This window comes from Dama dama, chromosome 11 (assembly GCF_033118175.1).
Source record: "Dama dama isolate Ldn47 chromosome 11, ASM3311817v1, whole genome shotgun sequence".
NCBI lineage: Eukaryota > Metazoa > Chordata > Mammalia > Artiodactyla > Cervidae > Dama > Dama dama.
The window spans coordinates 50,740,865-50,766,024 of NC_083691.1; positions in this window are offsets into that span (position 1 = coordinate 50,740,865).

The window sequence follows — 25,160 nt, forward strand, 5'->3', positions numbered from 1 at the left end:
AGTAAGTTTTGTCTTTCCTGTGATTTTTTCTGTTTTCCCTGTGGTTTGTTCATTGACTACTTACAAGTATTTAGTTTAATTTCCACATCTTTATGGAAATTTTCCCATTTTTTTTCTGATATTAAATTCTCATAAAATTCTGTTGTCAAAGAACACATTTTTCTATGATTTCAATTCTCTTAAATTTATTTAGGCTTGTTTTATGACTTAACATATAGTATCTTGGAGCATGTTCTATGTGAAGCTTAAAGAAATATTTGCTCTGCTACTATTGGATGGAGTGTTTTATAGATGTCCATAGGTCTAGTTTGTTGGTAGTATTTTTCAAGTCTTCCATTTCCTTGTGGAACTTTTGTTTGGTTGTTATATCCATTATTAAAAGTCGAGTATTACAGCTTCTATTAATGATAAAATTCCTTTTTTTTTCATTCAATTTTGTCAGTTTTCCTTCACGCATTTTGGGGTTCCATTGTTATGGGCATATGCATTTGTATTTGTTTCATTTTCCTAATAAATAGACCATTTGTTTAATAATCTTTTTATTATAAAAGAAAAGTACATATTATAAAATTTTATTATGTATTAATATACATTTATATATTATATAAAATCATATATCATCATATATTATATAATATATAATCATATATAATGTAATATATATTATATAATATATAATTTTATATTAATATATGATAAAAATTTATAATATATACTTTTATAATAAAAAGTTTATTATTAATTTCTTCTTTGTTGCTGGCAACAATTTGTGTCTTAAAGTCTGTTTTGTCTAATATGAGTATAGCTGCTCTAATTTTCTTTTATTTATTGCTCACATTTTTTTTTCCATTTTTATGTTCATCTTATTTGCATGTTTAAGCAAAAAGTGTGTTGCATGTATACATCATTTAGCTGAATGATTTAAAAAAGTAAATTCTGGCAATTTCTGTCTTATAAATAGAATTTAATCCCTTGAACATTTTTTTTTTTATGTTTTTATTTTTTATTTATTTTTTTTTAAATTTTTTTATTAGTTGGAGGCTAATTACTTCACAACATTTCAGTGGGTTTTGTCATACATTGATATGAATCAGCCATGGATTTACACGTCTTCCCCATCCCAATCCCCGCTCCCACCTCCCTCTCCACCCGATTCCTCTCGAAACATCCCACCCTCGCCTTCTCCCACAGAGTTCAAAAGTCTGTTCTGTATTTCTGTGTCTCTTTTTCTGTTTTGCATATAGGGTTATCGTAAATTTAAGTAGAATATTGTTGATTGATAATATTGTGCTATTTTCTGCAAAGGGAATTAGTTACACATATACATATATCCACTCTTTTTTAAATTCTATTCCTATATAGGTCATAGCAGAGTACTGAGCAGAGTCCCCTCTGCTATATAGTAGATTCTTATTAGTCATCTATTTTATATATAGTAATGTGTATATGTCAGTCACGATCTCCCAATTTATCCCTTCTCCCCTTTTCCCTTTGATAACTGTAAGCTTGTTTTCAATATCTGTGACTCTATTTCTGTTTTATAAATAGAAGATGTGGTCAGTTCAGTTCAGTCACTCAGTCATGTCGGACTCTTTGCAACCCCATGGACTTCAGCATGCCAGACTTCCCTCTCAATCACCAACTCCTAGAGCCTACTCAATATCTATCCATCACATCAGTGATGCCATCCAACCATCTCATCCTCTGTCATACCCTTCTCCTCCTGCCTTCAATCTTTCCCAGCATCAGTGTCTTTTTCAAGAAATCAGTTCTTCACATCAGGTGGCCAAAGTATTGGATTTTCTGCTTCAGCATCAGTCCTTCCAATGAATATTCAGGACTCATTTCCTCTAGGATTTACTGGTCTGATCTCCTTACAGTCCAAGGGACTCTGAAGAGTCTTCTCCAACACCACAATTCAAAAGTATCAATTCTTCAGTGCTAAGGTTTCTTTGTAGTCCAATTCTCACGTCTATACATGATACTGGAAAAACCTCGGTATAACTTTGACTAGACAGACCTCTGTTGGTAAAGTAATGTCTCTGCTTTTACTATGCTATCTACGTTGGTCATAGGTTTTCTTCCAAGGAGCAAGTCTTTTAATTTCATTGCCGCAGTCATCATCTACAGTGATTTTGGAGCCCCCCAAAATAAAGTCTATCACTCTTTCCATTGTTTCCCCATCTATTTGCCATGAAGTGATGGGACCAGATGCCATGATATTAGTTTTCTGAATGCCAAGTTGTAAGCCAACATTTTCACTCTCCTCTTTCACTTTCATCAAGAGGCTCTTTAGTTCTTCTTCACTTTCTGCCATAAGGGTGGTGTCATCTGCATATCTGAGGTTATTGATATTTCTCCTGGCAATCTTGATTCCAGCTTGTGCTTCATCCAGCCTGGCATTTTGCATGATGTACACTGCATATAAGTTAAATAAACAGGGTGACAAAATACAGAGTTGATGTATTCCTTTCCTGATTTGGAACATCTTGTTCCATGTCCAGTTCTAACTTTTGCTTCTTGACCTGCGTACAGATTTCTCAGGAGGCAGGTAAGGTGGTTTGGTATTCCCATTTCTTTAAGAATTTTCCACAGTTTGTTGTGATCCACACAATCAAAGGCTTTGGCATAGTCAATAAAACAGAAGTATACATTTTTCTGGAACTCTCTTGCTTTTTTGATGATCCAGTGGATCTTAGCAATTTGATCTCTGTTTCCTCTGTCTTTTCTAAATCCAGCTTGAACATCTGGAAGTTCATGGTTCAGGTACTGCTGAAGCCTGATTTGGAGAATTTTGAAGATGTGGTACATATATCCAATGTGTTACATGTATACAATGGAATATTACTCAGGCATAAAGAAGAATGAAATAGTGTCATTTGCAGTGACATGGATGGACCTAGAAATTGTCATACTAACTTAAATAAGTCAGACAGGAAAAGACAAATATCATATGATATCACTTATATGTAGAATCTACTGTATTGAAATTTAATGCAAATACTATGAAAATGTAGAGAAGGAAATGGCAACCCACTCCAGTATTTTTGACAAGCAAATCCCATGGACAGAGGAGCCTGGCGGGCTACAGTACATGGAGTCACAAAGAGCCAGACATGACTGAGTGACTGAGCACTGTGAAGATGGGAGTTACATCTGCCATCGTGCTGTTTCCTATATATCTTATACGTCTTTTGTTCATCAACTACTCTATAATTTTGTGGTAAAAATATATTTTCTAGTGTTCTATTTTTAATTTCCTATAATTTGTTTTATGATATACATTTTAAATATTATCTTAAATTTAATTACCTGAATAATTTTAATGAGGTATAGTTCATTTACAATATCATATTATTTTCAGGTATATAACATAATGGATTAAAATTTTATATATTACTCCATTTAAAGTTAAAAAGTATTGGCTTACAATACATTCTTGTAACTTATTTCTTTTGTTAATCTCCTATCCTGATTTTTCCCTTTCCTTCCTTCCCTCTCCCCAGTGGAGAGCTTTATTCTCTATTTCTGTGAGTCTGTTTCTATTTGATTATATTCATGCATTTCTTTATTCTTTAGATTTCACTTATAAGTGAAAACATAGATTATATTTTTTTATTTCTCTGAGATATTAATATTTAACTAACATAGTGCCCTCAAGGTCCATCTGTGTTGTTGCAAATGGCACAATTTCACTTTTCATGACTAATATTCCATTGTATATGCATATATTATTATGAAAATACACACACACACCATTTCTTTGTCCAATTCATCTGTCAGTTGACACTTAGATAGCTTCCATGTCTTGGCTACTGTAAATAGTTTTGCTGTTAACATTGAAGTGCATGTTTTCAAATCAGTGTGCTTGTTTTCTTCATATATGTATATATATACATACATTCAGCAATGGAATTGTTCAATCACATGGTAGTTCTATTTTTAGATTTGAGGAACTCCCATATGTTTAGTATAGTGACTGTACCAATTTAAATTTCCACCAATAGTGTTCTCATTTCTCCAAGATTTTTTTCTTAATGGCTGTTCTGACTACTGGTAATATGTTAATTGTTGACAACCTAGTTGAGATTAATACTTATTTTCAGTATTACATTTAAAAATTCTGCTCTTTTACACCTCCTTACTTTACCTCTATCCTCTTTTTTTTAATTGTACAAAACACATCTACACACATTATGTACCATCTAATTAGCATTAGATTTATTTTATTTTACAGATGTCTTTTGAATCAAAGTGGAACAATGAGAAATTATAAATCAAATATAAACTTATGCTGTGTTATGTATTTACTTAGATATTTAGCTTTACTTGTGTTTATTTTCTCACATAGTTGTTGTTGTTCAGTCACTAAGTCATGGCTGACTCTTTGAGACCCCATGGACTGCAGCACATCAGGCTTCCCTGTCCTTGACTATCTCCCAGAGTTTGCTCAAACTCATGTCCAATGAGTTGGTGATGCTATCCAACCATCTCATCCTCTGTTGCCCCCTTCTCCTGCCCTCATTCTTTCCCAGCACCAGGGTCTTTTCCAGTGGATTGGTTCTTTGCATCAGGTGGTCAAAGTATTGGAAGTTCACCTTCAGTATCAGTCCTTCAAATGAACATTCAGGGTTGATTTCCTTTAGGACTGACTGGTTTGATCTCTTTGCAGTCCAAGGAAATCTCAAGAGTCTTCTCCAGCATCACAATTCAAAAACATCAGTTCTTCAGTGCTTAAGCTTCTTTATCGTTCAACTCTCACTTCTATACAAAACTATTGGAAAAACCATGGCTTTGACTATATGAATCTTTGTTGGCAAATTGATATCTCTGTTTTTTAATGTGCTCTCTAGGTTTGTCACAGCTTTTCTTCCAAGGAGCAAGCATCTTGTAATCTCATGCCTTCAGTCATCATCCCCAGAGATTTTGGAGCCCCCCCAAAAAGAAAATCAGTCACTGGTTCCACTTTTTCCCTTTATCTTTGCCATGAAGTGATAGGACTGGATACCATAATCTTAGGTCTTTGAATGTTATTTTAAGCCAGCTTTTTCACTCTGCTCTTTCACCTTCATCAGGAGGTTCGTTAGTTCTTCTTTTTTTCTGCCATCAGAGTGGTATCATATGCATAGATCAAGTTGTTGATATTTTTCCCAGCAATCTTGATTCCAGCTTATGATTCATATTCCCTAGTCTTTTTAATCCATCCTGAAGGGTTCCCTTGAGTATTTCTTGTGTGGCATGTCTCTTAGAAACAAATTATCTCATTAAAAAAAAAGTCTATTGTAATTCTCTTATTGCTCTCAATATTTCTCTTTGTCTTTCAAAAATATATTATGATGTATCTATAGTTGATCACTTTGAATTTATACTGTTTGTAAATCATTGAGTCTCTAGGATACGTATGTCACAGTTTATCAACAAATTTAGGAAGTTTTCAGTCTGTATTTCTTCATTTTTTTTTTTTTTTTTTTTTGGTCACTTTATATCTCTCATTTCCCTTTAGAGCTCCAATTGTGTGTAAGTTACTATGTTTCATGATGGCCTACATGTCTCTGAAGCTGTTCCTTTCTTCTCAATCTTTTTTGCTTTTGCTACCTCAGACAGGATAATTGCAATTGATTCTTCTTTAATTTTGCTCATTTTTTTTTTTTTTTCCTCCAAGCTCATACATGCTGTTCAGGTTTCTAATACATTTTTAAATTTCAGCTATTATACTTCTCAACTCTAATTTCTATCTGTTCTTTTGTATAATATCTATTTCTGTCTTTTTACTTCCTATTTAACAAGACATAATTCTTCATACTTTCCTTTAATCTTTAAGCACTGTTTTTATTATCTCTTTTAACATGTAAATTTAACAATTATATTTTTCTCTAGTAAATCCAACATCTTGGCTTCTTAAGGGTTGCTTTGTAATGATTTCTTTTTTTCCATTATAAGGGACATACTTCACTGGTTCTTCTTTTCTGTTTTTTTCCTTTACTTTCATTAGTTGGAGTCTAATTACTTTACAATATTGTAGTGGTTTTTGCCATAAATTGACATGAATCAGACATGGATTTATGTGTTCCCCATCCTGAACCCCCCCTCCCACCTCCCTCCCCATCCCATCCCTCTGGGTCATCCCAGTGCACCAGCCCCGAGGACTTGTCTCATCCAACCTGGACTGGTGATCTGTTTCACACTTGATAATATACATGTTTCAATGCTGTTCTCTCAGGTCATTCCACCCTCGCCTTCTCCCATAGAGTCCAAAAGTCTGTTCTATACATCTGTGTCTCTTTCTGTCTTGCATATAGGGTTATCATTACCATTTTTCTAAATTCCATATATATGCGTTAGTATACTGTATTGGTGTTTATCTTTCTAGGTTACTTCTCTCTGTATAATGGGCTCCAGTTTTATCCATCTCATTAGAACTGATTCAAATGTATTCTTTTTAATGGCTGAGTAATATTCAATGGTGTATATGTACCACAGCTGTCTTATCCATTCATCTGCTGATGGGCATCTAGGTTGCTTCCATGTCCTGGCTATTATAAACAGTGCTGCGATGAACATTGGGATACATGTGTCTCTTTCAGATCTGGTTTCCTCAGTGTGTATGCCCAGAAGTGGGATTGCTGGGTCATATGGCAGTTCTGTTTCCAGTTTTTTAAGGAATCTCCACACTGTTCTCCATAGTGGCTGTACTAGTTTGCATTCCCACCAACAGTGTAAGAGGGTTCCCTTTTCTCCACACCCTCTCCAGTATTTATTGCTTGTAGACTTTTGGATAGCAGCCATTCTGACTGGCATATAATGGTACCTCACTGAGGTTTTGATTTGCATTTCTCTGATAATGAGTGATGTTGAGCATCTTTTCATGTGTTTGTTAGCCATCTGTATGTCTTCTCTGGAGAAATGTCTGTTTAGATCTTTGGCCATTTTTTGATTGGGTCATTTATTTTTCTGGAATTGAGCTGCAGGAGTTGCTTGTATATTTTTGAGATTAATCCTTTGTCTGTTTCTTCATTTGCTATAATTTTCTCCCATTCTGAAGGCTGTCTTTTCAACTTGCTTATAGTTTCCTTTGTTGTGCAAAAGCTTTTCAGTTTAATTAGGTCCCATTTGTTTATTTTTGCTTTTATTTCCAATATTCTGGAAGGTGGGTCATAGAGGATCTTGCTGTGTTTTATGTCTTGGAGAGGTGAGTGTTTTGCCTATGTTTTCCTCTAGGAGTTTTATAGTTTCTGGTCTTACATTTAGACCTTTAAACCATTTTGAGTTTATTTTTGTGTATGGTGTTAGAAAGTATTCTAGTTTCATTCTTTTACAAATGGTTGACCAGTTTTCCCAACACCATTTGTTAAAGAGGTTGTCTTTTTTCCATTGTATATTCTTGCCTCCTTTGTCGAAGATAAGGTGTCCATAGGTTCGTGGATTTATCTCTGGGCTTTCTATTCTGTTCCATTGATCGATATTTCTGTCTTTGTGCCAGTACCATACTGTCTTGATGACTGTGGCTTTGTAGTAGAGGCTGAAGTCAGGCAGATTGATTCCTCCAGTTCCATTCTTCTTTCTCAAGATTGCTTTGGCTATTCCAGGTTTTTGCATTTCCATACAAATTGTGAAATTATTTGTTCTAGTTCTGTGAAGAATACCATTGGTAGCTTGATAGGGATTCCATTGAATCTATAGATTGCTTTTGATAGTATACTCATTTTCCCAATATTGATTCTTCTAATCCATGAACACGGTATATTTCTCCATCTCTTTGTGTCCACTTTGATTTCTTTCATCAGTATTTTATAATTCTATGTATAGGTCTTTTGTTTCTTTAAGTAGATATACTCCTAAGCATTTTATTCTTTTTGTTGCAATGGTGAATGGTATTGTTTCCTTAATTTCTCTTTCTGTTTTCTCGTTGTTAGTGTATAGGAATGCAAGGGATTTCTGTGTGTTAATTTTATATCCTGCAACTTTACTATATTCATTGATTAGCTCTAGTAATTTTCTGGTAGAGTCTTTAAGGTTTTCTATGTAGAGGATCATGTCATCTGCAAAGAGTGAGAGTTTCACTTCTACTTTTCCTATCTGGATTCCTTTTATTGCTTTTTCTGCTCTGAATTCTGTGGCCAACACTTCCAAAACTATGTTGAATAGTAGTGGTGAGAGTGGGCACCCTTGTCTTGTTCCTGATTTTAGGGGAAATGCTTTCAATTTTTCACCATTGAGGGTGATGCTTGCTGTGGGTTTGTCATATATAGCTTTTATTATGTTGAGGTATGTTCCTTCTATTCCTGCTGTTTGAAGAGGTTTTTTTTTTTTTGTATCATAAATGGATGTTGAATTTTATCAAAGGCATTTTCTGCATCTATTGAGAAAATCATATGGTTTTTATCTTTCAATTTGTTAATGTGGTGTATTACATTGATTTGAGGATATTAAAGAATCCTTGCATTCCTGGGATAAAGCCCACTTGGTCATGATGTTTGATTTTTTTAATATGTTGTTGGATTCTGTTTGCTAGAATTTTGTTAAGGATTTTTGCATCTATGTTCATCAGTGATACTGGCCTGTTGTTTTCTTTTTTTGTGGCATCTTTGTCTGGCTTTGGAATTAGGGTGATGGTGACCTCATAGAAAAGAGTTTGGAAGTTTACTTGCTTCTGAAATATTCTGGAAGAGTTTGAGTAAGATAGGTGTTAGCTCTTCTCTAAATTTTTGGTAGAATACAGCTGTGAAGCCATCTGGTCCTGGGCTTTTGTTTGCTGGAAGATTTCTGATTACAGTTTCGATTTCCGTGCTTGTGATGGGTCTATTAAGATCTTCTATTTCTTCCTGGTTCAGTTTTGGAAAGTTATACTTTTCTAAGAATTTGTCCATTTCTTCCAAGTTGTCCATTTTATTGGCATAGAGCTGCTGGTAGTAGTCTCTTATGATCCTTTGTATTTCAGTGTTGTCTGTTGTGATCTCTCCATTTTCTTTTCTAATTTTGTTGATTTGGTTTTTCTCCCTTTGTTTCTTAATGAGTCTTGCTAACGGTTTGTCAATTTTGTTTATCTTTTCAAAAAACCAGCTTTTAGCTTTGTTGATTTTTGCTATGGTCTCTTTTGTTTCTTTTGCATTTATTTCTGCCCTAATTTTTAAGATTTCTGTCCTTATACTAACCCTGGGGTTCTTCATTTCTTCCTTCTCTAATTGCTTTAGGTATAGAGTTAGGTTATTTAGTTGACTTTTTTCTTGTTTCTTGATGTAAGCCTGTAATGCTATGAACCTTCCCCTTAGCACTGCTTTTACAGTGTCCCATAGGTTTTGGGTTGTTGTGTTTTCATTTGCATTCATTTCTATGCATATTTTGATTTCTTTTTTGATTTCTTCTATGATTTGTTGGTTATTCAGAAGAGTGCTATTTAGCCTCCATATGTTTGAATTTTTAATAGTTTTTTTTTTTTTTTCCTGTAATTGAGATCTAATTTTACTGCATTGTGGTCAGAAAAGATGACTGAAATGATTTCAATGTTTTTGAATTTCCCAAGGCTAGATTTATGGGCCAGGATGTGATCTATTCTGAAGAAGGTTCCGTGTGCACTTGAGAAAAAGGTGAAGTTGATTGTTTTGTGGTGAAATGTCCTATAGATATCAATTAGGTCTAGCTGGTCCATTGTGTCATTTAAAGTTTGTGTTTCCTTGTTAATTTTCTGTTTAGTTGATCTATCCATAGGTGTGAGTCAGGTATTAACGTCTCCCACTATTATTGTGTTATTGTTGATTTCCCCTTTCATACTCGTTAGCATTTGCCTTACATATTGTGGTGCTCCTATGTTGGGTGCATAAATGTTTATAATTGTTATATCTTCTTCTTTGATCATTATGTAGTGTCATTCTTTGTCTCTTTTTACAGCCTTTATTTTAAAGTCTATTTTATCTGATATGATTATTGCGACTCCTGCTTTCTTTTGGTCTCCATTTGTGTGAAATATTTTTTTCCAGCCCTTCAGTTTCAGTCTGTATGTGTCCTTTGTTTTGAGGTGGATCTCTTGTAGAGAGCAAATATAGGGGTCTTGTTTTTGTATCCATTCAGCCAGTCTTTGTCTTTTGGTTGGGTCATTCAACCCATTTACATTTAAGGTAATTATTGGTAGGTATGGTCCCATTGCCATTTACTTTGTTGTTGGGGTTCAGGTTTATACAACCTTTCTGTGTTTCCTATCTAGAGAAGATCCTTTAGCATTTGCTGAAGAGCTGGTTTGGTGGTGCTGAATTCTCTCAGCTTTTGCTTGTCCGTAAAGCTTTTGAATTTTCCTTTATATCTGAATGAAATCCTTGCTGGGTACAGTAATCTGGGTTGTAGGTTATTCTCTTTCATTACTTTAGGTATGTCCTGGCATTCCTTTCTGGCCTGAAGAGTTTCCATTGATAGATCACCTGTTATCCTTATGGGAATCCCTTTGTTTGTTATTTGTTGTTTCTCCCTTGCTGCTTTAATATTTGTTCTTTGTGTTTGATCTTTGTTAATTTGATTAATATGTGTCTCGGGGTGTTTCACTTTGGGTTTATCCTGTTTGGGACTCTCTGAGTTTCTTGGACCTGTGTAACTATTTCCTTCCCCATTTTAGGGAAGTTTTCAGCTATTATCTCCTCGAGTATTTTCTCATGGCCTTTCTTTTTGCCTTCTTCTTCTGGGACTCCAATGATTTGAATGTTGGGGCGTTTCACATTGTCCCAGGTGTCCCCGAGGTTGTCCTCATTTCTTTTGATTCTTTTATCTTTTTTCCTCTCTGCTTCATTGATTTCCACCATTTTATCTTCTACCTCACTTATCCTATCTTATGCCTCCATTATTCTACTCTTGGTTCCCTCCAGAGTGCTTTTGATCTCATTTATTGCATTATTCATTTTTAATTGACTCTTTTTTATTTCTTCTAGGTCCTTGTTAAAAATTTCTTGCATCTTCTCAATCCTTGTCTCCAGGCTGTTTATCTGTAACTCATTTTGTTTTCAAGATTTTGGATCATTTTTATTATCATTATTCTAAATTCTTTTTCAAGTAGAATCCGTATCTCCTCCTCTTTTGCTTGGCTTGGTGGGCATTTTTCATGTTCCTTTACCTGTTGGGTATTTCTGCCTTTTCACCTTGTTTAGATTGCTGTGTTTGGAGTGGCCTTTCTGTATTCTGGTGGTCTGTGGTTCCTTTTTTTTTGTGGAGGTTTCTCCCAGTGGGTGGGGTTGGGTGATTGGCTTGTCAAGGTTTCCTGCTTAGGGAAGCTTGCGTCGGTGTTCTGGTGCGTGGAACTTGATTTCTTCTCTTTGGAGTGCAATGGAGTGTCCAGTAGTGAGTTTTGAGATGGGTCTATGTGTTTGGAGTGACTTTGGGCAGCCTGTATGTTGATGCTCATGGCCATGTTCCTGCATTGCTGGAGAATTTGCGTAGTATGTCTTGCTCTGGAACTGATTGGCTCTTGGGTGGTGGTTGGTTTCAATGTAGGTATGGAGGCTTTTGGATGATCTCTTATTACTTAATGTTCCATGTAGTCAGGAGTTTTCTGGTGTTCTCAGGTTTTGGGCTTATGTCTCCTGCCTCTGGATTTCAGTCTTATTCTTCCAATAGTCTCAAGACTTCTCCAACTATACAGCACTGATAATAACTTCTAGGTTAATGCTGAAAAGATTCTCCACAGTGAGGGACACCCAGAGAGGTTCACAGAGTTACATGAAGAGGAAAGGGAGGAGGAAGATAGAGATGAGCAGGAGGAGAAAAAGGGGGACTCAAGCAGAGAGAGACAGATCTATGCAGTACTCTGTTCCCTAAGTGTTCTCCATAGCCCAGAACACCCACAGAGATTCATAGAATTGGATTGAGAAAAGAAGGGGGAGGGAGGAAATAGAGGTGATCTAGGGGAGAAAAAGGAGAGTCAAAAAGGGGAGAGAGTAATCATCACACTCCTGAGTAAAAATGGGTATTGGATTCTGAATATTGGATTCTTAAATGTCCAAAATTGATATCAAATACTGAAAAACAAAGATTAAAAATCTAGAGTAGAGGTTAGATTCTTAAAAATACAATATTAAAAACAAAAGCACAAAAACTTTAAGAAAAATAAATGAAGTTTGCTTTAAAAATAGGGTCTTTTTTTTTTTACAAGGTTATAGTGAAATGAAAATGAAAACTAAGGAGTAATAGAGGACTTTAAAAGAAAATAAAAGAAAAAAATTTAAAAAAGAAAAAATAATTAAAAATGGTAAAAAATATATATGAAAATGAAAATTAAGGCATAATAGAGGACTTCAAAAGAAAATAAAAGAAAATGAAAATTAAGGAGTAATTTAAAAAATAGTAAAAATAGTTCTAGGAATTTCTCTGGAATTGTTGTGGGCAGTGTGTTCGGTTCAGTTTCAGATAGCTCCTTGTTTCGGCTTACACGTCTCAATATCTATAGGCCCCTTCCGGTGTAGTTGGTGTTAACTACAGGGATTTTAATCTGTTGCACCGATCACTTCTGAAGCGGTTCCCTTTGTTTATTTGGCTTCTGTTTGCTCGTCTCTTCAGTGTCTAATTTCCACCCTGACACAGGCGGGCGGAGGTGGTCTCTTGTTTAGGTTCGCTTGTTCAGTCGTGCTCTGGGGAAGGAGGAGCGCTGCAAGCAGATATCCCTGGCGCGTGTGGGGAGCGCTCGCAGTGTTCCGGCCACACAGGGTTTGCCCCCGCTTGCGGCAGGCATGTGTGCTTTCCCCATCTACAATGCTCAGGCTCTAGGCTGGTCTATAGGGAGCGCGCCCTGATTTGCGTGCAGTTCTAATTTTCGGGTATTCCACAAAGACGCAGACTTGGTTGGGCCTACGTTTTATGCCTTCCCTGCCTGAGCAGCTCAGGCAGCCAGGAGCTTGACTGGTGCACTCTCCCCGGTGCGGTGCGCCTTATTCCCTCCGCGGTCCCAGCCTCAGTTTCCGTGCACGCCTGTTAGGTGTGCCTTGTATCTGTTGTGGGGAGCTGGTCTCTAGCCGCGACCCTCCTGGTGCATGACAACCATCCAGAATCTCAGGAAGTCTTTGGTTAGAGACTGCAAGCCTGTTTGCAGTTTGGTAAGGGATGCTGTCTCTGGGGCCGAATTTGCCCCTTTCCCCTCCCCGCCACCGGCTAGCTCTTCTCTGGAATTCCTCAGTCCTTCCTTTGTTCTGCAAATGGGCTGGCACAGCAGTGTCTGGTTAATGCTTTTCACCGGTTAATTTTTTCTCTCTCTCTTGCTATCCCACAGTTTAAGTTTCCATCTCATGTTAGCTCCTTCCAATTGCCCTCAGGGCATTCAGGCCCAGTCCTTACCCTAAGGAATGCCACCCGCTCCTTTCTGTTCAGCCCCCACTTGCTGGTGGCAGATGTGAGGATCTGGGGTACTTTTCTGCTGGGAGTTGCTTTTAGGCATGTAATCTGTGGGTTTTATTTATTTTTCCTCCAAGTTAGGTTGCCCTCCGAGATTTGAAAACTTCCCCCAGACCCGCCAGTGAGAGGGTTTCCTGGTGTTTGGAAACTTCCTCTATTCTGACTCTCTTCCTGGGACGGATCTCTGTCCCTAGCTCTTTTGTCTCTCTTTTTATCTTTTATATTTTGTCCTACCTTCTTTTGAAGGCAATGTGCTACTTTTCTGGGCACCTGATGTCCTCTGCTAGTGATCAGAAGTTGTTTTGTGGAGTTTGCTCAGCATTCAAATGTTCTTTCGATGAATTTGTAGGGGAGAAAGTGGTCTCCCTGTCCTATTCCTCTGCCCTCTTAGCTCCTCCTCTTCACTGGTTCTTTGAATGTCTCATAACATATTTTTGTTTTTGAAAAACTGGACATTTTAAATTATATATTATGGCAATTCTGGTATTCAGATTATTGCCTCTCACTTGTGGTTTTTCTGTTGTTTGGTTAGTAGTTGTTTTTATTTGTTTAGTGGCTATTCTGAACTGATTATTTAAAGCCAATATTCTTTGCAGTACATGGCTTCTGAAGTCTCTGCTTTACTGTTTTTGGTGTCATACTCACTACTGCCACGGCCACATTTTCAAGTTTCCACTGATTCATCTAGTCCCCAATATCTGTGAGGTTCCAAAGAAAATTTTACCTTATTTATTATCATTTTCAGTTTAAATATGGTGCAAAAAAATTTTTTTTTGCTAAAATTATTAAAAATCTTAATAGTTCTGTCCTTTCTGTTTTCACACTTTGGAGTCTGTTCCCTAAATATTTAAAATGAGTAGTGTGTTATCAGTTTATTTTTCATTTAGGAAGCCCTTATTATTCCTTCTGTTAAATAGCCTCTGTTAGACTCACTCTAGCCCTTTAAACATAATAGAGTTGAGCCTCACAAAGAAGAATTGAGGGTTCTCAACCTAACCTTTAACCAAAAAGCTTCTCCTGTGTAGCACCATATTAAATTAGTAGATTAGGGAGAAAAATTCGGCTGCTGGTCCCAGAACTATATACTGAATGAAAAACATATAAAAGTGAAAGTCACTCAGTGATGTCTGATTCTTAGCGACCCCATGGACTATACAGTCCATGGAGTTCTCCATGCCAGGATACTGGAGTGAGTAGACTTTCCTTTCTCCAGTGTATCTTACTGACCCAGGAACTGAACTGGAGTCTCCTGCATTGCAAGTGGATTCTTTACCAACTGAGCTATCAGGGAAACCCAGAAACCTATGACTGATCCCTATATTCTGTTATATAGAGCATATTCACATAATACAGTATTATGAGGATGTTAAGGTTGAGATGTGAGATGCATAGTCATCCTAAATTCTAAAGAACATGATGATAGATGTTATAACTACTTTGAGACAGTTTAGGTTTTAGTATAGGCTCCATACTTTCCCAGGTGGCTCAGACGGTAAAGAATCTGCCCCTGATGCGGGCAGCCCAGATTTGATCCCCAGGTTGGGAATATCCCCTGGAGGAGGGAATGTCAACCCACTCCAGTATTCTTGCCTGGATAATTCCATGGACAGAGGAGCCTAGTGAGCTACACTCCATGGGATCACAAAGAGTTGGATGCAACTGAGTTACTAACACACGCATAGGTGAAATAATTTTTTTGTTAGTTTACATGTTTTGTTTTGTTTTATGTGATTGTTTTGGTAACTTCTTTTTCTTTCACTAAATTTATACTATACTTGAAGGTAGTTTTAAAATTAAACATACATACACCTATCAATATATTCACCTTACATATCGTGTTGAAGGCATACTCCTTTTCAATACTCTTTATTTTGAATAGCAGAAGTGATGTTATGTGATCTGTGAAACTAGGGGATATAAGTACCAGACATTTCTACTTTGTTGTTTTGGAATGTTTGCTCTTGGAATCCAGCCACCATGCATCAAAAGCTAAAGCAGCCTATGGAGAGGCCCACAAAGAGGAACTAGTGATGTGATCAACAGCCTTGATTCAGTTTCTAGCTGATAACCAGCACTAACATGCATATCAAGGGAGGCAACAATCTTAAAAGTGGAAGTCCCATTCCCTAGTTATAGAAAAGGTTATTTTTGTACAGTCCTGGTCAAATTTATGATTTGTAAATAATTACTATTGTTATTTTAAGATACCTGGTTTGGGGATTTTTTGTTGCTGTTGTTATTCAGTTCAGTTCAGTTCAGTTCAGTGGCTCAGTCGTGTCCAACTCTTTGCGACCCCGTGAATCGCAGCAAGCCAGGCCTCCCTGTCCATCACCAACTCCCAGAGTTTACTCAAACACATGTCCATCGAGTCGGTGATGCCATCTAGCCATCTCATCCTCTGTCATCCCCTTCTCCTCCTGCCCCCAATTCCTCCCAGCATCAGGGTCTTTTCCAATGAGTCAGCTCTTCACATGAGGTGGCCAAAGTACTGGAGTTTCAGTTTCAGCATCAGTCGTTCCAATGAACACCCAAGACTGATCTCCTTTAGGATGGACTGGTTGGATCTCCTTGCAGTCCAAGGGACTCTGAAGAGTCTTCTCCAACACCACAGTTCAAAAGCATCAATTTTTCAGCGATCAGCTTTCTTCACAGTCCAACTCTCACATCCATACGTGACCACTGGAAAAACCATAACTTTGAATAGACGGACTTCTGGGGGCAAAGTAATGTCTCTGCTTTTTAATATGCTATCTAGATTGATAATAACTTTCCTTCCAAGGAGTAAGCATCTTTTAATTTCAGTAAATAACCATGAAATTTTGTTATCTGGAAGAAAGACATTCCTGTGAGAAAAAAAGCCAAGACATATATTGTTATCTTCAAAATAACATGGAGGGAAGATGGAAGGGCTTAGCAGACATTGTTCATCCTAGAGAAGTGTGTTAATGAGGACTTAAGAAAACTAAGGGAAATGATTTTTGAAGCTATAATAAGAGAGACACTTGTTATATAGTCATGAGAACTTTGTCAACATTGTTTCCTGCAATAATGTGAAAAAAATAGAAATGTGTCCTTCAGACTACAAGATTAAGTTAAAAAGTTTTTACTCCAGAATACTGAAAATATCATCTGGCTTCTTTTTTCTGCCTGTACTGCCAATAATAAAAGAATACAGAACACTCCAGTGGATATTCTGCTAAATATCTAAATCAAGACCTCCTGGACTTGAAAATAAATTATTTCTCATTCCTATCCTCTCCTGATAGAACATTATTCTGAGATTAAGAAAGGGCCTCCACTGAAAGGCATATTCATGGTGGAGAATGTTTGATTCTGTGTTTTACAGCCTCAGAATGATCTATGGTGTTACCTCACAGGACTATTCAAATAGACAAAATGCCCTGTAAGGAGGTGAAGGGTGTGCCTTACAGAATTTGTTAATGAAATAATAGAATTTCTAAGACTTTTAATGATATTGTTCCAAGCAGTTCCAGGCTTCCCAGGTAGTGCTATTGGTAAAGAATCTGCCTGCCTATGCAGGAGACCTGAGACTTGGGTTCGATCCCTATGTTGGGAAGATTCCCTAGAAAAGGAAATGGCATCCCTCTCCAGTATTTTTGCCCAGAAAATTCCATGGCAGAGGAGCCTGGTGGGCTGCAGTTCATAGGGCCACAAAGAGTCAGGTATGGCTGGGCACACATGAGCACAAGGCAGTCTCCTAGAGTCCCAGAAAGAGAAGGGCTTATCTTGAAGATATTTGTGGGTGTGGCATTTGTGTAATGGAGTGGATTATAAATTATATTAGAATATGTATTTTATAAAATTATATCAAGTGTAATTAAAAGGTTAGGAATTGTACAAAATGCAAACATACTGTTTGATCCTAAGATTATGCAAGTAGGAAGCAGAGTAGAAAACTACTCAGCTATAGCAGAGGTTACTTAATGTGGAAAAGGAAGATTGCATTTCAAGTTAAATACTGGAAGGTCATAGACCTGGGGAACAACCTCTCAGGAATTCAACTGAGATCCAATCAAGTCACTGACAACAGGAACCATCTGGATTTTACAATTGCTATAAAACAATAATTGCTGTCTTTCACTTATTTGCCACATTTTTGAGTGACGATGTCCGTAATAATTCATTGTTCATTGTTCAGTTGTGTCTGACTCTTTGCAACCCCATGGACTTCAGCATGCCAGGCTTCCCTGTCCTTCACTGTCTCCCAGAGTTGGCTTAAACTCATGTCCATTGAATCAGTGATACCATTCAACAGTCTCATCCTCTGTTGCACTCTTTTCATCCTGTCCTTAATCTTTCCCAGCATCAGGGTCTTTTCTATCAATTACCTATGGGTAATTTCTAGCAATTACCCATAGCAAATACCCTAGTCTTTTTCACCACTGTATGTTGCATTTACAGGGAAGATAATTTGTTTCATTATATCTTCAGATTGAGAGGAACTTGAGCCTGACTTAGATAACTAGACTGTAGGCTTTAAAGGATACCATAATGGCATGAAACTTGAGAATCCAGATGTAGAGACAAATGTAGTTTGTATACAGAAGAAATATAAATTTTTGCTAGAGGATGGATTGTGGCAGATTGAGTTTTCCCAATATGATCATGTCCTTGGAGGATTTTTGACTCTTACATATGGAAGAAGTGTGGCTATATGAATTCTGAGCCTAGATGATAAATATGTCACAAACTTTTGCCATTTGTTTTGGGAAAGCTTGCTCTTGAAAAGCAGCTACTGCTACTTAGTTACTTCAGTCATGTTTGACCCTATGGACTTCACTCTGTGCAACCCTATGGGTTGTAGCCCACCAGGCTTCTCTGTCCATATACTTCTCCAGGCAAGAATACTGGAGTGGGTTGCCATGCCCTCTACCAAGGGATCTTCACAACTCAGGGATTGAATCCAGGTCTCCTGCATTGCAGGCAGATTCTTCACCACTGAGCCACCAGGGAAGCCCCTAAAAAGCAGCTACCACCTTATTTAAGAAGCCCGATTAGTCTGTGGGAGAAATGTTCATTACCAATATGGCAACATTGAGAGGCCAAATACAGAAGTCTGCAGCAACTCAGCTGAGACCTCAGGTAACATCTAGCATCAACTGCTATTCAAATGAGGGAAAATATCTCCAGATGATTCCAATAAAGCCTCAGCCATCAACTGGTCTTTGAATTATCCCACAGAAGACCTCAGACACTGAAACAGAAGCAAGATATTTATATTGTTCTTTCTCTCCCAGCTTCTGAGCCATAGGTTTTGCAAATGTCATAAAATGATAGTTTTACCCTTTTTTTGCTTGCTGTTGTTTGTTACATATCGATAGTATCTTGAGCACCTTGCCTTTTTTCTTTATTTACCATAATTATCAGTGTGCATCCTTCCAAATGAAAAGAGAATTTTATCTTTACAGTAGAAATAGTCCCTTGACAGCTAGCAACTTAAGGAATGAAAATCAATGGGAGCAATTTTAAAAGACAAGAAGGAGAGGCTAAGAGAAGAAATAACAGGGTGACAAGAAACCAGCAAGAAATAAGAAGGAAGCTGGAGATTTAACTTCAAGTGGAATCTAGCTTTCTCAGCAATCTTTAAAACATTTTCAAAAGCTTCAGTGTTCATTGGAAAGGTATAAATAGCAACACATTGTTTAACACTATTTATTTTAAATTACAATTTCTGTCCAGCTAAGCTTTTTATTCACACACATGCCCACACAACTTTCTCTCTGCTTTTTGACTCCATCATTCTGATGACCACCTTTATTATGTACACTATATCTTACTCTAAAGAGGCAAAGACAAGTTATACATTTCAGATGGGATTGAGCACTCTCCCCAAAATTCTATCAGTCTGGTTGAGAAACTAGTGACACAATGATGGAAAGATAAATTCATATCAGAAATAGAAGAAAAGGGCAAAAGACTGAATTGACTGACTCAATGTACATGAGCTTGAGCAAACTCCAGATAGTGAAGGACAGGAAAGTATCATGGTGTGCTGCTGCCCAACCACTTACTTAAGCAAACTGTACTACCTTGTCCTGCCCCAGTAATCACTTTGCTGCTGATGGACCGTTATTAATACACAAGGGAATAGGATGAAACATGCATGAGCTTGGATGAAGTCTTGGCAACTGAGCAGAATAATGTTCAGTACGCTTGTGCTGAGTCATGTCTGACTCTTTGTGGCCCCATAGACTGTAACCCATCAGATTCCTCTGTATATGGGATTTCCCAGGCAAGAAGACTGGAGTGGATTGCCACTTCCTATTCCAGGGAATTTTCCTGACCCAGGGATCAAACCATGCCTCTTGTGTCTCCTACATTGACAAGCTAATTCTTCACCACTAGCACCAGTTGGGAAGTCCATTCAGTATAATTCAGTTTAGTTCAGTTGCCCAGTCATGTCCAACTCTTTTTGACCCCATGGACTGCAGCACATCAGACTTCTCTGTCCATCATCAACTCCCAGAACTTCTTCAAACTTATGCCCATCGAGTCCTCCAACCATCTTGTCCTCTGTCGTCCACTTCTCCTCCTGCCTTCAATCTTTCCCAGCAACAAGGTCTTTTCCAATGAGTCAGTTCTTCAAATCAGGTGGTCAAACTGGAGCTTCAGCTTCAGCTTCGGTCCTTCCAATGAATATTCAGGACTGACTTCCCTGAGGATTGACTGGTTTGACCTCCTTGTTGTCCAAGGGATTCTCAACAATCTTCCACAACACCACAGTTCAAAAACATCAATTCCTCAGCACTCAACCTTCTCTGTGGTCCAACTCTCACATCCATACATGACTAATGGAAAAACCATAGCTTTGACTAGATGGCTCTTTGTTGACAAAGTAGTGTCTCTGCTTTTGAATATGCTGTCTAGGTTTGTCATACCTTTTCTTCCAAGGAGCAAACACCTTTTAATTTCGTGGCTGCCATCACTGTCTGTAGTGATTTTGGAGCCCAAGAAAAAAAGTCTGTCACTGTTTCTATTGTTACTCCATCTACTTGCATGAAATGATGGGACCAGATGCCATGATCTTAGTTTTCTGAATGTTGAGTTTTAAGCCAACTTTTTCACTCTCCTCTTTCACTTTCAAGAGGCTCTTTAGATCTTCTTCACTTTCTGCCATAAGGGCGGTGTCATCTGCATATCTGAAGTTATTGATATTTATCTCTGCAATCTTGATTCCAGCTTGTGCTTCATCTAGCCCGGCATTTCACATGATGTACTTTTCATATAAGTTAAATAAGCAGGGTGATAATATACAGTGTTGGCTCCTTTCCCAACTTTGAACCAGTTCATTGTTCCATGTCTGGTTCTAGCTGTTGCTTCTTGACCTGCATACAGATTTCTCAGGAGTCAGGTAAGGCGGTTTGGTATTCCAATTTCTTTAAGAATTTTCCACAGTTTGTTGTGATCCACACAGTCAAAGACTTTAGCATAGTCAATGAAACAGAAGTAGATTCTTTTATGAAACTCTCTTGCTTTTTCTATGATCCATTCTCATGGTGTGGTATGGTATATCTCTATTTGAAAATCCTTAAGTTTTACTTTTTATGAATTTAATGTCCTGTTAGTTTTATTGAGATATAATTGACTTAGGACTGTATATGCTTGAGGTGTATGGCAAAATAATTTGACTTACATGCATCATGAAATGGTTACTGCAATAACTTAGTAATGTGTATCATTGAAAACACCTTAAAATACAAGAAAAAGAAGAACTATTTTCCCTATGATGAGAACACTTAGGGCTTACTCTCTTAAAATCTTTTGTATGCAACATAGAGAATGGTTAATCATATTAATTATGTTGTACATTACATTCTTAGTACAAAGCAGAAAGAGTCATAGAAGTAGAACAAACAGGTAGTTGCCAGAGCATAAGGATAGGGGAATAAATGAAATAGGTGAGAGAGATTAGGAGATACAAACTTCCAGTTATGAAATAAATGTCACAGGGATGTAATGTACAGAGTGAAGAAAATGCTCAAGAATAGTTTGATATCTTTGTATAGTGAGAGACGGCAACTAGCGCTATTATGGTGATCAGTTTGAAATGTATAGAAATATCAAATTGCTGCATTGTGCACCATAAACTGTCATAGTATCATAGGTCAATTATATTTTAAAGAACCACTAACAGTCAAATTCACAGAAAGAGAGATGGGAGTGGGGGAGGGGGAGTTAGAAGAAGGTGATAGAAAGGTGCAAACTTCCATGTATTATAAAAAAAAAAAAGAAAAAAAATTATAATTTTTAAAACTTCCACAGCAGCGGTGGCTCATGTCCATGATGTAAACTGGTAACTATTTACTATTTTACATTATTATCATTCCAAGACCTTGGGTTTGAAAAGTGAAAGTGGGAAAGTGTTAGTCACTCAGTCGTGTCCAACTCTCTGCAACTCCATGGATTGTAGACTCTCAGGCTCCTATATCCAAGGAATTCTACAGGCAAGAATATTGAAGTATGTAGCTATTCCCTTCTCCAGGGGATCTTCCTGACACAAGGATTAAGGAAGTGTTAAAAAGAGTCCCAATATTAACTTGTGACTAGTGGGAAGAACTCTTTTCTCTGCTTTGGCATTCTAAAACATTGCTGGGAAGGAATGGAAATTCCTTTTTCTGTAAGTTCCTCATTTTTTTTGGTCTTTACAGCAGTACTTTCATTCCCCCTCAATACACAATCTGATGTTGTATACGTATTTGATAGTACTCTCAGGGGTTAGCCAGAAGTACAGTGTTCCATCAGAACATGGCCATTCTATAGGTTCTAGACATAGCCAAAGTGTTCCAGCTTAAAAGTCAGTGGAGGCTTTTATGTCCTTTAGCTCTATTATTCACATTTTCTTTAGGCTACTGTTTAGGCCAGTCTCTACATCATTCTGCAGCATTTACCTTTTAAGTTTCATTGTTGGCAATTTCTCTGGCCCTATTCCAAACACTAAATCCTATACAATTTATATTATTCCTTAACATCTATGGCTCATTACTGACATCTATGTGGATTCTGTAACTTTGACCTGTGGTGATACATGGGAAGAAGATTCACTTCTAAGCTTTGTGAATTATATTATATAAGAGCCTGATGTTGCCAACGTTAATACAAAGTACCTCAGTGTGATGGTATGGTAGGGACCACTTTTTCCCCAAAGCTAGATAATAAACGAAAATTCATCCTTAGTTCTCGCAATTCAAATAGGCCATTCACTACCATCTGGACAACACTCTGTAATGTTCTCTGAGGCAAAATATTCTTACAAAATATTTGTGCAAAATAGCACAACTCAGCTTTTCCATTATGTAAAGCCTGTCTTAGTAGTAATATGTTTCTCCAAATAAAAAGTAAGTATAACTACTTAAAAGTATTTTGCTTCTTTCATTCATAGTTCTCCCTCTCTCTATATTTTTTTATCTTTGGAAAGCATGCATGGTGCCTGAAGACACAACTGCCTTTTTATAACCATGCACTGATAATATTCATATTATGATTACTCCCAATGTTCTACTTCCCCTACATTTTGTTGCTGTTCAGTCACTAAGTTGGTCTCACCAACTCTTGAGACCCCATGGATTGCAGCACTCCAGGCTTCTCTTTTCTTCACTCTCTCCCGGAGTTTGCTCAAGTTCATGTCCATTGAGTTGGTGGTGCTATCTAACTATCTCAAATTCTTCTTTTGCCCTCAATCTTTCCCAGCACCAGAGTCTTTTCTAATGAGTTGGCTCTTCACATCGGGTGGCCAAAGTATTTGAGCTTCAGCTTTAGTATCAGTCCTTCCAATGAATATTCAGGGTAGATTTCCTTTAGGATTTACTGGTTTGATCTCCTTGCTATCCAAGGGACTCTCAAGAGTCTTCTCTAGCACCACAGTTCAAAAGCATCAATTTCTCAGCACTCAGCCTTCTTTATGGTCCAGCTCTCACATCCTTACATGACTACTGTGAAAGCCATAGTTTTGACTATATAGACCTTTGTCAACAAAGTGATGTCTCTGCTTTTTAATGTGCTAGGTTGATCATAGATACATGCAAAACTATACTAACTGTCCCATGTGATCAAATATGGATGGGAATGACAAATATCACTTTCAGGCTGAGGTAATGAAAAACCTCTGTGCCACTCTGTTGTGTCTTTCTTCATTTGGTCTCCGTAATTGGGGACCATGGAAGCATTGTGCCGAGATGACTGAACCAAGAAGTCACATAGTTTAGATTGTTTTGTCATTGTATATGGATCAAAGCCTCCACGAAGATTCACTTGGATAGACAGTGGGCTTTGCACAAACAAAATACACTTTGACTGTGTCGAACCTTTATGGACAGGCATTTGTAAATATCATAACATCTTCTAGTTTATTCTAAGCAAGAACAGTGGCAAGCACAGGGAGATGGTCTATGCAACAAAGATGGTATAATAAAACTGTTAAAATAGCCCTGCTTCTAAAAGTGTGATTGAGTTTCAGTAGCAGCCCTCAATGTAGATTGCCTTTCCCCAGACCTCTTATTGAGTGCAAAAAAAAGAAAAAAGAAAAAGAAAAACACTATTAGTTAAGTGACTCAGCTATTTTTGTTTCAATTTGTTTTATTTTTATTTTGAAACTGAAAGCATTCCAAGTTAATTTTATACATATAAATTTATATATGTTTCCTAATAAACAATACAACATAACACATAGATATCTTATTTACTTGCTCCTGAGTTCCTAAATGCTATCTTCACCCCAGTGATGACCCAAGCAAATAACTCAAGTCTTATTGCCATTAGAGGATACTTTGGACTAGATGACCTGACCACATCACTGAAATTTGAGAAATCTCTTCTTACTTCACAGCATAGTCTTCCTTGTTTTAAAATAGCCTTGCATCACTCTTTTCACTATTTTGAAAGCATGGAGAACAAAATTGCTCAAAAGCTGAAAACTCTGCACCTATTTTGAATAATAAGATTCTGCAATGTGGGAAAAAAAATCCACATTCTACTTTCTTTTATGTTAGACTGATATATGCTTTGTTATTTTCACTAGATAAATGTAAGAACTATCAAGGGACAAACTTACAAGAAAAAATAAACTGTTTGTTCCTTCTTTTTCTGTCTCAGATCCAACAGCTTTTCAGGTTTAGTTTCCACTTATTAGAACATTTGAAATTACTCATTGGAATTTCTTAGCATTCTTTTATAAGCCCAATGAACAGGTTTAATTGTTTTTGGTAGATCAATTCATCCATTGCACCTTGAAAATATGCCAGGGTTATCATATAACAGCAAATAGCCTAGTTGTTTAATTATATCAAGTAAATTTATGCCTTTTGATAGAAGTAATCAATTTAAAATGAAATAAAAAATCTTACAAGTTGGACAATCTATCCAATTAGTTAGATTTTCTTTTCCTAAATTCACATTTCAAATTAAAGGACATAAATCCATCACCTGTACAACCCACTGATAGACTCTTATCAACATAATGCATGTTAGCAACTACATTATTAAAATTCTACCAAAGACTAAAATGGAGAGGACAGGCCTGAATAATCATTTAACATTAATTCTAATGACAAATGTTTCCATTGCAATAGGGAATTTTTTTTCCTGTTATTTTATTTTCACTTCTACAAAGAAGTACCTTGAATTATTTTGATCAATCATGTATGCATCAGTGTAATACTTCAAAATGTCTTCATTATTAAGATGCAAGAGTGTCCATTTATCTTTCTCTTGACTATCACCTTTTATAGTAAAAAGACACTACAGAAAATGTAAACCATGCCATTCAATTCAGCAAATATATATTA